The sequence below is a fragment of the Ornithorhynchus anatinus genome, chromosome 5, assembly GCF_004115215.2.
Source record: "Ornithorhynchus anatinus isolate Pmale09 chromosome 5, mOrnAna1.pri.v4, whole genome shotgun sequence".
Lineage (NCBI taxonomy): Eukaryota > Metazoa > Chordata > Mammalia > Monotremata > Ornithorhynchidae > Ornithorhynchus > Ornithorhynchus anatinus.
Window position 1 is genome coordinate 60,677,601 of NC_041732.1, and position 13,376 is coordinate 60,690,976.

The 13,376-nt window shown below is 46.0% G+C and overlaps 1 long non-coding RNA gene across 2 annotated transcripts in view; it reads right to left on the minus strand.

The window, feature by feature from the left end:
- The window catches only part of LOC114812046, a 40,371-nt gene that overhangs the window by 5,839 nt on the left and 21,156 nt on the right, over positions 1-13,376 (minus strand). The window contains exon 2 of one of the 2 annotated variants that reach the window (XR_003759720.2): positions 719-910. The exons of the other annotated variant lie outside the window; for it this stretch is intronic. This is a non-coding gene — a long non-coding RNA (uncharacterized LOC114812046). The remainder of the gene's footprint in view (positions 1-718; positions 911-13,376) is intronic. 2 annotated transcript variants of the gene reach the window in all.

Sequence of the window (13,376 nt, forward strand, 5' to 3'; positions counted from 1 at the left end):
TTTTAGTAGAGTGCTGTGGACACAGTAAGTACTCAATAGATGCCACTGATTGATTGATTGATTGACAGGAAGGTGCCCAGAAGGTCCCTGGGGCAGGCCAAACTTCCTATCGATTCATATTTCCTCTCCTTCAAGAAACAGCCTGGCCTTGTGGAAAGAGCACAGAACTTCCAGGCAGGAGGACGTGAGTTCTAATCCCAGCTCTGCCACTCACCAGCTGGTCACCTTGGGCAAGTCATTTAACTTCTCTATGCCTCATCTGTAAAATGAAGATTAAATAGCTCTTCCTCTCCACCTTAGACTGTGAGCCCCATGTGGGACAGGGACTCTGATTGATGTGATTATCTTATATCAACTCCCGTTCTTAGTACAATGCTTGGTACATTGTAATTCCTTAAGAAATACCATGATCATCATCAGTATTATCATTATCTTTCCCTTCAGTGGAGCCTGATCCGGAATAAGATACAGCTGGCCCGATGACATTCCACCATCATGACCCATTTGGGGCTTCGAAAAATTTCCCATCCATTGGCTTGGGCCTGGTTTGGAACTAGAGTTTCGTCCATCCTCCTCCCCCCACTCCACTGTGCGACTTTCATGAAAACATTGCTCTGGCTCCCCAGAGCACCGCTGTGACAGAAGTCACCCAGGCCAGTCTCTGTTCAAGGGACACGACGAGACTTTGTCAGCTTGAAAGGAGACATCAAAAGGTGACCTGGATGGGAGAGAGAGAGTCAGGCTTTGAAGAGGAGATTGGGAGGGTAGAGGGGGGCAGTGGTGGCCCTGACAGATGCCCCAGGCTGCGAAGATGGTGAACATGTGGTGTCTTGTTCCAGATGGATGCCGGCCCTGGGAACCACCAGGAGGGAAATTGGGTCTCTCTGATGAAGATCCAGGTGTAGGGATGCTGGGGAGAGAGAGGCAAAGAGAAATCGATTGTCAGAGTAAAGAAGACATGAGCTCTGGAAAGATGTGTGGGTGTGGGAGGGCCCTGAATCATTTATGTGCTTGTGTTCCCCCAGTGAGTTGTTCTCTAGAGCCAGACTGCGAGCCAGTAGGAGTTAGGGGGAGAGTGCTAAAGAATCGTCCTCCATCCAGTCCACCTCCTTCTTCCTGCCAGTGTATCCATTCCCACATATTTTTCTGGGCTTCCTGTCTGCTAATTGTCTACAGCGCATCCAACATCCTGCGTCCTCTTTCTTCCAATCTCCCCTCAACCCTCAGTGGTCCGTATCTCTACAAACTCTTTTCTGAGTTATTATAAGATCACAGATTCTACAGTATGGATTCGGTGAAGCCAAACCCTTGATCTATTAAACTAAATTTTGTGGTTCAAAAGAAATAACAGCTCCTGTTTCCTATGTGTCAGCAAAATAAAGATTTTCTCTCCCACTTTTCTCCTAGAAGGTTGCACAAAACCTAAATAGTCATTGTCTGTTTCAAGCTCCATCGGTCGGTCTTTCTGCTTAGTTTTATTACTCGTGATCTGGCTCTCGAGCACTTTCTGCGATGACTAATATGTTTAAGCAGCTGCCCATCAGCCTCTCTCAATGTTTCTTTACATTTTTCTCTGTCCATTATTATTTGCTTAACTAGCTAGAGCTCAATCTAATTAATCTTCACCTAACTGTGGGGTCTTCTGCTGCCTCCATGCTTCTATTCTGCCTAATTAGAACCGGGAGTTCATAAGGTAGTGTGAGTCATTCTATGTTCTATTCCGCACCTAGTATGGGGTTGGAACTCGAAAAGTAAGCATACATTGTTAATAGCTTCATTAGTTATTCCAGTCTTCCTCATTAGCAACAACAAAGAGAAGTTGGCCTGTGGAGACAGGCTTTGGGGTTTTGAAAGGAGGGACAAGTGCTCCAACCAGACTTGCCATTCTCAAGATCTAGCACCCTCTGCAGCCTCCCCTCCTCCTCCAAACCAGGGTGGGATTTTAATGAGTTTGGGAAATGTTCTGTCTGGTATTCTTTAGGCTGAAGGAACAAAAGTGTTCGCACATATAGAGCACCTGTCAAGCAGTGCACCAAGTGCTTTGCAAGCTTTAATTAAACTCCTTTAGCCTTGAGGGATGGAGCGGCAAGAAGGATGAACTACTTTCTCCAGATGGGTCAATAGAGGCACAGAGAGGCCTGGTTTTTGGCTCAGAGTCACACAGGAGGACAACCTGGGAGCCCTGGAAAAAATGCCAGGACAACGTGATCTCCTCTTTGATAGTCTCTGGGGAACGCAGTAATTTGCTAGTCAGCCAGAAAGTCAATAACTCTTGACTGAGTTGTACCCCTGGTGCACACATAGCATCTTTAATTTATATATTAGAAATTAATTTTTTTTATATTGTCTGTCTCCCTCTCTAGACTGTAAGCTTGCTGGGAGCAGGGAATGAGTCTGCCAAGTCTGTTGTATTGTACTTTCCCAAGTGCTTAGTGTAATTTTCTGCGCATGGTAAACTCTCAGTAAAGACCACTGTTTATGATGATGATGATCTTATTAGGGGTTGGGAGCTCTGATGGACTACAGATCTGGTCTCTGTCTTCATGGAACTTACAGACCATCAAAATTTATATTTGGAAGCAGCAACTATATCTTGGGTGTAAGGGACTGAGTCCGACCTGATTATTTTATATCTTCCCCAGTGCTCATCTTCCCACCCTAGCCCTGTCCTTCCCTTGACTTTTTCATCATTCTAGACAGCATCACCATCCTCCCTTTCTCATAAGTCCATAACCTTGGCATTATCCTTGACTCATCTCTCTTTTTCACCCACACATTCCATCTGTCACCAAATTCGTTTGGTTCTACACAACATTGCTAAAATCCACCTTTTGCTCTCCATCCAAACTACTACCACACTTATTTTTATCCTACCTTGATTACTGAATCAACCTCTTTGCTGACCTCCTTTCCTTTTATCTCTCCCCACTACAATTTATACTTTCCTCTGCTGCCTGGATTATTTTCCTAAAAAATATTCAGTCCATGTTTTCCCACTCCTCAGGAGTCTTCAGTGGTTGCCTACCCTCCACATCAAAGAGAAACTTCTTATCACCCTCTTCAAAGCGATCACCTCGCCCTCTCAATCAATTCATCAATTGTATTTATTGAGCACTTATTGTGTGTAGAGTATTGTCTGTACCAAGCACTTGGGAGAGTACTTCACTGCAATATAATAGACACATTCCCTGCCCTCACTGAGCTTATAGTTTAGAGGGAGACAGACATTAATATAAATAAATTATGGATATTGTGGGCGGGGAATGTGTCTGTTATATTGTGATATTATACTCTCCCAACTGCTTAATACAGTGCTCCGCACACAGTAAGTGCTCAAATAAATATGATTGACTGACTGACATAAGTGCTGTGGGGCTGCGAGGGGGTGATGATGATGATGAGGGTATTTGTTAAGTACTTACTATGTTCCAACGTTGAGGAGTAAAGGGAACAACTTTTCTTACTCTGATTTCCTACTCCAACTCAGCACGCTCACTCCACTCCTCTAACGCCACCTACTCATTGAACTTCGATCTCATCTGTCTCACCTTCGACCTCTCGCCCACAACTGCCTCCCTCCCCTTCATATCTGACAGACTATCACACTCCCCACCTTCAAAGCTTTATTAAAATCACATCTCCTCCAAGAGGCCTTTCCCAATTAAGTCCTCATTTCCTGTTCTCCCTCTCCCTTCTGTGTTGCCCTTCTACTAGGATCTGTACTCTTCAAACATATGATATTCACCTCATCCTCATCCCCAAGCAATCATGTCCATATCTGCATTTTATATATTTATACTGTTTCTGTCTCCCCCTCTAGACTGTAAGTGTACGGTGGGCAGGGAACATTTGTATCGACTCTATTATATCGTAGTCTCCCAAGTGCTTTAGTACAAAGATCTTGTACTCAGAAAGCACTCAGTAAATATGATTAATTGACTGAATGCTTTGCAGAGTGCTTAGGCCATAGTAAGTGCTTAAAAATTCCACAACCATCATTATTATAATTACCATGATTATTGTTGTGAGGGGTGAGTCATGGGTTGTGCTAATAGGGTGGGAATTGGGTAGGGTCTTCCTGGAGGAGGTGGTCTAGAACAACGGTGGACAGGAGGAAGGGTATTCTAATCCTTCAGAAGAACTTGGGAAAAGATTCAGAAAGGGGAGAGTCAGGCCCAGATAACCTGGGTTTCAGATGGAGTTAGACTGGCAAGGACGCAGCTGGGGGGAGTTTAGGTAGTAGTTATCTTCCAAAATTGGCATTTTGAAGGGATGTGGAGAGTTATTCACATCATGAAAGAAGCAGCCGTGTCTTGAGTGAAATGAACTGCTTCTGAAGTGCTTAGGAGTCCAGAAGATGATTATCTTTGAGTTCAAACCTCTCGGGTCGTTATGCAGAAATGTCGAATGAGTGAATATTTTAGCAGTGGAATTCGGTTAACCCTTTTCTTACTTCCCCCAGTGGAAGTAATGGCTGAGCCCGGGGGCGGGGGAGTGGGGAGGCAGCCATATTTGTGATGGGGGTGATCCTAGAGGAGCCCTGCATTTCACCCAATGGGCCTTTGAAGATGGCCTTTGAGAAGCAATGCGAACTAGTGGAAAGAGCACAATCCTGGGACTCAGAGGACCTGTGTTCTAATCCTGACTCTGCCAATTGCCTGCTGGGTGACCTTGGGCAAGTCAATTACCGTCTCTGGACTTCAGTTACCTGAACTGTAAAATGGGGAATCACTACTTCTTTCTACGTAGACTGTGAGTTCCTAGGGGGACAGGGAAGGATGGAGTTGGTGTGAGGAGCAGGAGCAGAGAGGGTGTTTTAGGCAGAGGCTTGGGGGCTGGCGACATAAGGATAAGCTGGGGGAGGAGAAGTAGAGGCTTGCTGGACCAGATGGGAGAGTGGACCTGTGGGCTACCAAAAAGTGACCACCCAATGTACAACAGATGGCCTGGCCAGGACATTTGCTTATTGCTCCTTCACCTGAACTGTGGCTTGGGGTGGCCCGCTGGGGGGCTTCTCGGTTGGGATGGTGGCGGTGGTGCGGTCACTGGCAAGGGAGGAGAGAGTAGCTATTTCTGTGAGTGGGAGGGGCAGCCAGGTGGCCAGAAGCGATGGAAATGATGAGGATGTAAGATGAGGATTATGGACACACGGGCCAAAGAAGTGCAGCTGTCAAAAAAGGCAGAATGTTCCCAGAAGTGGTGTGGCTAGTGGATAGACCACAGGCCTGGGAGTCAGGAGGACCTGGTTTCTAATCCTGCCTCTGTCGCTCTTTTGCTGGGTGATCTTTGAGGTGTGAAGCAGCGTGGCTCAGTGGAAAGAGCCCAGGCTTGGGAGTCAGAGGTCGTGAGTTCTAATTCTGATTCTGCCACTTGTCTGCTGTGTGACCTTGGACAAGTCACTTAACTACTCTGAGCCTCAGTTACCTCATCTGTCAAATGGGGATTAAGACTGTGAACCCCACTTGGGACAACCTGATGACCTTGTATCTACCCCAGCGCTTAGAACAGTGCTTGGCGCTTAACAAATACCATTATTATTATTATCTTTCATTCAACTGTATTTCTTGAGCATTTACTGTGTGTAGAGCACTGTATTGAGTGCTTGGAAGAGAAGCAGCGTGATAGTGGAAAGCGCATAGGCTGGGGAGTCAGAGGAGGTGGGTTCTAATCCTGACACTGCCACTTGTCTGTCTTGTGACCTTGGGCAAGTCACTTCACTTCTCCGTGTCTCAGTTACCTTATCTATAAAATAGGGATTAAGACTGTGAGCCCCATGTGGGACATGGACTGTGTCCAACTAAATTACTTTGTATCCACCCCAGGGCTTAGAACAGTCACGGGCACAGAGAAAGCATTTAACAAATACCATAAAAAATCAAAAAATTCCCATGCCCATTGTCTCCACGAGCTGTTTCTGACTTTTCATTCCCTCCTTTAGACTGTGAGTCCATTGTTTGGGCAGAGATTGTCTCTATCTATTGCCGAATTGTACATTCCAAGTGGTTAGTACAGTGCTCTGCACACAATAAGCTCTCAATAAATACGATTGAATGAGTGAATCTCTTGATCATAATAACCTTGCCATGAATTTTGATAAAATTAAAACCATTAGATGTGATCACTTTAAAATCTCCCCTTCTCCTCTCCAGTCTTCTCCCCGCTTCGGCTCTCCCATCTTTCCCAGTAGTATCTCAAGAAGAGATCATGCCACTCTATCTATCCCCTTCACCTGTGCCTCTGAACCCATCTCTTTGTAATTATCAAAACACTCTCCCCTTCCCTTCTTCCCTCCTTCACCACAATCATGAACCACTAACTCTCCACTGGTTCCTTTCCCACTGCCTTCAAGCATGCCCAAGTAATATCTACCTTAAAAATTCTCTGTCTTGACCCCACAGCTGCCTCCTGTTATCACCCCATTTCCCTCCTATCATTCCCCTCCAAATTCCTTGAGTGAGTTGGCTCACCCACTGGCTCAACTTCTCCTCCAATTCTCTCCCTGACTTTCTCCAATCTGGTTTCTGCCCCCTTAACGCCATAAAAAATGACCTTCTCTAACATCACTAATGATGTCCTTCTTGCCAAATCCAATGGCCTCTACTCCATCTGAATTTTCCTTTTTGTCACAGCTACTTTAGATGCTGTGGACCATCCTCTTCTCCTGGAAATAGTATTTAGGCTTCACTGATACTGTCCTCTCCTGATTCTTCTCCTATTTCTCTGGTGCCTCATTCTCAATCCCTTTTGCAGGTTTTCTTTTGCTTTCCACTCTCCAACTGTTGGGGTCCCTCAGGGCTCAGTTCTCGATCCCTTCTATTCTCCATCTATATACACTCACTTGGAGAACTCATTCACTCCCATAGCTTCTACTACCATCTCGATATGGATGATTCTAAAATCTACTTCTCCAGCCCTGAACTCTCTCCACTGCAGTCTCACATTTCCTTCTACCCTCAGGATGTCTCTACTTGGATGACCTGCTGACACCTCAAACTTAGTATCTCCAAAACAGAACTCCTCATCTACCGGCCTCCCCTAGACCTCCCTGACCTCCCCTAGACTTTCCCATCGCTAATTAACACCACCAAACACCCTGTCGTTCAACCTGTAACCTTGGCATCATCCTCACTCATCTTTCTCATTCAGTCTGTCACCAAATCCTGTGGGTTCTACCTTCACAGCATCTCTAGCAACCACTCTTTCCTGTCCATCCAAACCATGACCTGAGAATTTATATCTAGCCTTGACTACTGAATCAGCCTCATCACTTACCTTCTTGCTTTCTCTCCCCTTTTCAATCCATACTTTACTCCGCCGCCTATATTTTTTTTTCTAAAAAACTTCAAATTCCATATATCCCCATTCCTCAAGAACCTCCGGTGTTGCTCATCCACCTCTGCATCAAACAGAAACTCCTTACCATCAGCTTTAAGGCACTCGATCAGCTCTCCAGCTCCTACCTTACATCGCTGATCTCCTCACAGCCTAACCCTCACACTTTGCTCCTCCAATGTCAATCTACTCTCTCTACCTCGATTGCGTCTATTTCTCCGCCGACCCCTTGCCCATGTGCTCCTTCTGGAGTGATGCACAATCCTTCAACCATCTTGGGCCCCTCCCTCAAAAAGCAGCAGTGTGCCTCCCACGATCCCTCCCACCCTCCCCCGCCTCCGGCTCCCACCGCTTCACCACCCTGGAACAGAGGGTGACATTTCAGCCCTTGTGATTCTAATTGAATTTAATTGTCTCCTCCAAGTTTCACTAAAACCTTTTCAAAGTCCCCCGAAATTAGGGAACATTGATAACAGCGCTCCTCCGGGTTTGAATCTGTGTCCTCCCTAAGAACAGTGATTAATTTTTTACAAGCTAATCATATCTCTTAGGCAGATTGTCAGCAGAGGGCCTGTCATCTCTCATCAATAATGAAACAGTTTGAGCAGCTTCTTACCCCTGCAGCCTCCTGCATTATTCACCATCAGGTCTTCAAACAAAGAACAAAAAAGGATCCCTGGAACTCTAATTGATGTCCTTTGTAATTACCCACAGAAACCTGGTCAGGGAGGGGAAGGGGAGGTTGTGGAAAAACTGATTTATGAGATGCAGAATGCACATCTGTCTCCCACTTTTAATTTGCTCTCTCACGCTCCCGCCCCTTTGCTTCAGCCTCCAAAGGACTCTGGTTTCCACCCACCTTGGCATCCCTGTCTGGTTTTCCTCTCATCCTCCTCTCCCATGATTCCTTTGCTCTCTGGTTTGCAAGCCTGGACTCAGCTCTTGGGCAGGCATTTGTCTTTTCTAATCACATCCCTTCATCCTTATTCACGTTAGCCACCTCCTTAGAGTTAGGTTACTGCTCCCTCCCTCTTCCTTACCTTCCTTTCTCAGTGCTTAGCTCTTTGGGAATCAAAGGATTCTGGGTGATTGGTCCTGAGGGAGAGGCGTGAGAAAGAGAAATCTACTTTGGTCCTTCTGGTCTCTCAACTGAGGTCTTGCTCCCTGTGGGCTCTTTACATCCTTGTAAATTCTCTTTTTAAAGTCACAGGAGGATGTTGAGAGATTAAAGAATCGTTTGTGATCAGGACTTTGACACAAAAATGAATTTATTTCACCTTGTTAGAGTTTAAGAACTGTCTTTTTAACTAACTCACAAGACCTTTGCTTGCCCAGGCCCATACTCTTTTCCTTGATATGAGTCAGGGGCTGGGAGCATTACATTGTGAAGAAAGACAATGCTAGACAATGAGGTGCATTTTTATTTTACACTGAAATTCATCATGGTCTGTTGCCAGGTTTCTTGCTGGTAGGCCCGTGCTAGTTTGCAAGTTTGGCTTATCATGCTTTTCTCTGTTAAGCAAAGATGGTGTAATCAATCAATCAATCAATGGTATTTATTGAGCACACACTATGTGCAGACCATGGTACTAAGTGCTTGGGAAAGTACAATAAAACAGAGTTGAAAGACATGATCCCTCCCCACAAGTAGGTTACAGTTTACAGGGGTTTTTCTGGGTTTACAATTTAAAGGAACATAGGTTTGGAAAGAAAACTGTTAAGAATGATTAAAGACATGAAGACTTAAAGGGAAAGGCAAAATATATCCATCAATGTTATTTACTGAGCATTACTGTGTGCAGAGCCCTGTACTATATATACCCTTGGGAGAGTATAGCAGAGTTGGTAGACATATTCCCTGTCCTCAAGGAGAAACAGTGTTGCCTAGTGGAAAGAGCACAGGCCTGGGAGTCAGAGGACATGGTTTCTAATTCTGGATCCACCTCTTATTTTTGTATGACTTCGGGCAAATCACTTAAATTCTCTGTGCTTCAATTACCTCATCTGCAAAATGGGGATTAAGACTGTGAACCCTGTGTGGGATATACGAGCACTGTCCAACCTGAATATCCTGTATCTACCCCAGTGCTTGGTACAATGCCTGGAACATTCATTCATTGATTTATTCATTCAGTCATATTTACTGAGTACTTATTGTGTGCAGAGAATTGAATTAAGCGCATGGGAGAATACAAAATAACAGTAAACAGGCACATACCCTGCCGACAGCACACTTTCAGTCTGGGGGGAGACACATTAATATAAATATATTACTGATATATACACAAGTGCAGACTGCAAGCTCACTGTGGGCAGGGAATGTGTCTGTTTATTGTTGTTTTGTACTCTTCCAAGTGCTTAGTACAGTGCTCTGCACACAGTAAATGCTCAATTAATATGATTGAATGAGTGAATGAATGAGGGGGGATGAATAAAGGGAGCAAGTCAGGGCGACGCAGAAAGAAGTGGGAGAAGAGGAAAGGGAGTGCTTAATCAGGGAAGGCATCTTGGAGGAGTTGTGCCTTCAATAAGGCTTTGAATGGGGGAAGAGTAATTATCTGTTGGATTTAAGGAGGGAGGGGGTTCCAGGCCAGAAACAGGACATGGGTGAGGGGTCAGAAGTGAAATTGATGAAATATAGGTATGGTGATGAAATCCAGGTATGGTATGATGGTATTTGTTGAGCGCTTATTATGTGCCAAGCATTTTTCTAAGCGGTGGGCTGGTTACAAGGTAATCAGGTTGTCCCACGTGGGGCTCACAGTCTTAATCCCCATTTTAGAGATGAGGTAACTGAGGCACAGAGAAGTGAAGTGGCTTGCCTAAGGTCACAGCGCAGACAAGGGGCAGAGGTGGGATCAGAGCCCTTGTCCTCTGACTCTCAAGCCTATGCTTTTTCCACTAAGCCATGCTGTTTCTCAAAGTGTGCGGGCTGGGTTGTAGTAGGAGAGTACTAATGTGAGGTAGGAGGAGAGGAAGGTTATTGAGTGCTTTGAAGCCAATGGTGAGGAATTTTGTTTGATGTGGAGGTGGAAGGGCAGTCACTGGAGTTTCTGGAGGAGTGGGGAAACATGGCAAGCATTTTTCTAGAAAAATGATCTGGGCAGCAGAGTGAAATATGGATTGGAGTGGGGAGATACAGGAGGCTGGGAGGTCAGCAAGGAGGCTAATACAGTAATCAAGGAGGGCGAGGATATGCAATTGTATTAACGTGGTTGTATTTTAGATGAAGAGGAAAGGGCAGATTTTAGCAATGTCGTGAAGGTGGAAGCGACGGGATTTAATGATGGATTGAATATGGGGGTTGAATGAGAGAGAGAAATGAAGGATAATGCCAAGGTTAGGGGCTTGTGAGGCAGGAAGGATGGTGGTGCCATCTACAGTGATGGGAAAGTGAGAGGGAGGACTGGGTTTTGGTGGGAAGATAAGTAGTAAGCGCTTGGCAAATAACAAAATGCTTTTAAAAAAGGAGCTTAAAATCTAGATGAGATTCTAAAAGAAGGGAGATTTACCGTGGAAAAGATATTTTCCAGCCCATGAAAATAACAACCCACAGTTTTCCAACTACATCAAGAGCAGAACAAAAAGAAATAGGTTCAAGATGTAACATTAGTGATTTAGATTAGACAGGGAGGTGGAATATCTCTTCTGTCAGTGATCAGATGTTCTAGCCTTCCTCCAAGGGATCTGGCAACAAATCTGCTTAACCAGTGCTTAACCAGTACTCTCTGGTAACCTTCTCCAGCTGATAAGGGATTGGACTTACTTTCATTCATTCATTCAATCATATTTATTGAGTGCTTAAAGGCGTGCAGAGAACTGTACTACTCCTACTCTATTCTAATCCTATCTATTCTAATCCTCCTTGACCTCTCAGCTGCCTTTGACACTGTCGACCATCCCCTTCTCCTCCACACCTTATCTCACCTTGGCTTCACGGACTCCGTCCACTCCTGGTTCTCCTCTTATCTCTCTGGCCGGTCATTCGCGGTCTCCTTCTCAGGCTCCTCCCCCCCTCCCATTCTCTAACTGTTGGGGTTCCCCAAGGGTCAGTTCTTGGCCCTCTTCTGTTCTCCATCTACACTCACTCCCTCGGTGCACTCATTCGCTCTCACAGCTTCAACTATCACCTCTATGCAGATGACACACAGATCTACCTCTGCCCCTGTCCTCTCCACCTCCCTCCAGACTCGTATCTCCTCCTGCCTCCAAGACGTCTTTACCTGGGTGTCTACCCGCCACCTAAAACTCAACATGAGCAAAACTGAGCTCCTCATCTTCCCTCCCAAGCCCTGTCCTCTCCCTGACTTCCCTATCACCGTGGACGGTACGGCCATCCTTCCCGTCTCTCGGGCCCGCAACCTCTATGTCATCTTTGACTCGGCTCTCTCGTTCACCCCCCACATCCGATCTGTCACCAAAACCTGCTGGTCTCACCTTTATAATATAGCCGAGATCCGCCCTTTCCTCTCCACCCAAACAGCTATCTTACTGTTACGGGCTCTCGTAATATCCCGGCTAGATTACTGTGTCAGTCTGCTCTCTGATCTCCCTTCCTTCTTTCTCGCCCCGCTCCAGTCTATTCTTCACTCCGCTGCCCAGCTCATCTTCCTGCAGAAATGCTCTGGGCATGTCACTCCCCTTCTTAAAAACCTCCAGTGGTTGCCTACCAACCTCTGCACAAAACAAAACCTTCTCACTCTAGGCTTCAAGGCTCTCCATCACCTCGCCCTCTCCTACCTCTCCTCCCTTCTCTCTTTCCACTGCCCACCCCGCACGCTCAGCTCCTCTGCCTCCCACCTCCTCACCGTCCCCCGTTCTCACCTATCCCACCGTCGACCCCCGGGCCACGTCCTCCCGCGTTCCCGGAATGCCCTCCCTCCTCACCTCCGCCAAACTCATTCTCTTCCCCTCTTCAAAACCCTACTTAGAGCTCACCTCCTCCAAGAGGCCTTCCCAGACTGAGCTCCCCTTCTCCCTCTACTCCCTCTACTGCCCCCCTTCACCTCTCTGCAGCTAAACCCTTTTTTCCCCCCATTTCCCTCTGCTCCTCCCCCCTCTCTTCCCATCCCCTCAGCACTGTACTCGTCCACTCAACTGTATATATTTTCGTTACCCTATTTATTTTGTTAATGAAATGTACGCTGCCTTGATTCTATTTATTTGCTATCGTTTTAATGAGATGTTCATCCCCTAGATTCTATTTATTGCTATTGTTCTTGTCTGTCCATCTCCCCTGATTAGATTGTAAGTCCATCAAAGGGCAGGGACTGTCTCTATCTGTTACTGATGTGTACATTCCAAGCGCTTAGTACAGTGCTCTGCACATAGTAAGCGCTCAATAAATACTATTGAATGAATGAATGAATGTACTAAGCACTTGGAAAGTACTATTCGGCAACAGATAGAGACAATCCCTATCCAACAATGGGCTCACAAGTCTACAAAGGGGAGACAGGCAACAAAACAAAACAAGTAGACAGGCATCAGTAGCATCTATATAGATAAATATAATTATAGATATATACACATCATTGATAAAATCAATAGAATAAAAAATGTGTACAAATATGCACAAGTGCTCTGTAGAGGGGAAGGGAGTAGAGCAGAGGGAGGGGAGGAGGAGCAGAGGAAAAAGGGGGCTCAGTCTGGGAAGGCCTCTTGGAGGAGGTGAGCTCTCAGTAGGGCTTTGAAGGGGGGAAGAGAGCTAGTTTGGCGGATGTGAGGAGGGAGGGCATTCCAGGCCAGAGGTAGGATGAAGGACAGGGGTGGATGGTGGGACAGGAGAGATGGAGGCCCAGTGAGGAGGTTAGTGGGGGCAGAGGAGCGGAGTGTGTGGGCTGGGCTGTAGAATGAGAGAAGGGAGGTGAGGTAGGAGTGGGCAAGGGGATGGAGAGCTTTGAAGCCAATAGTGAGGATTTTTTGCTTAAAAAAATGATCTGGGCAGCAGAGTGAAGTATGGATTGGAGTGGAGAGATACAGAAGGCTGGATACACTCACACTCAAACTCTCTCTCTCTTTCTCTTTCCTTCTTCTAGGGGAAG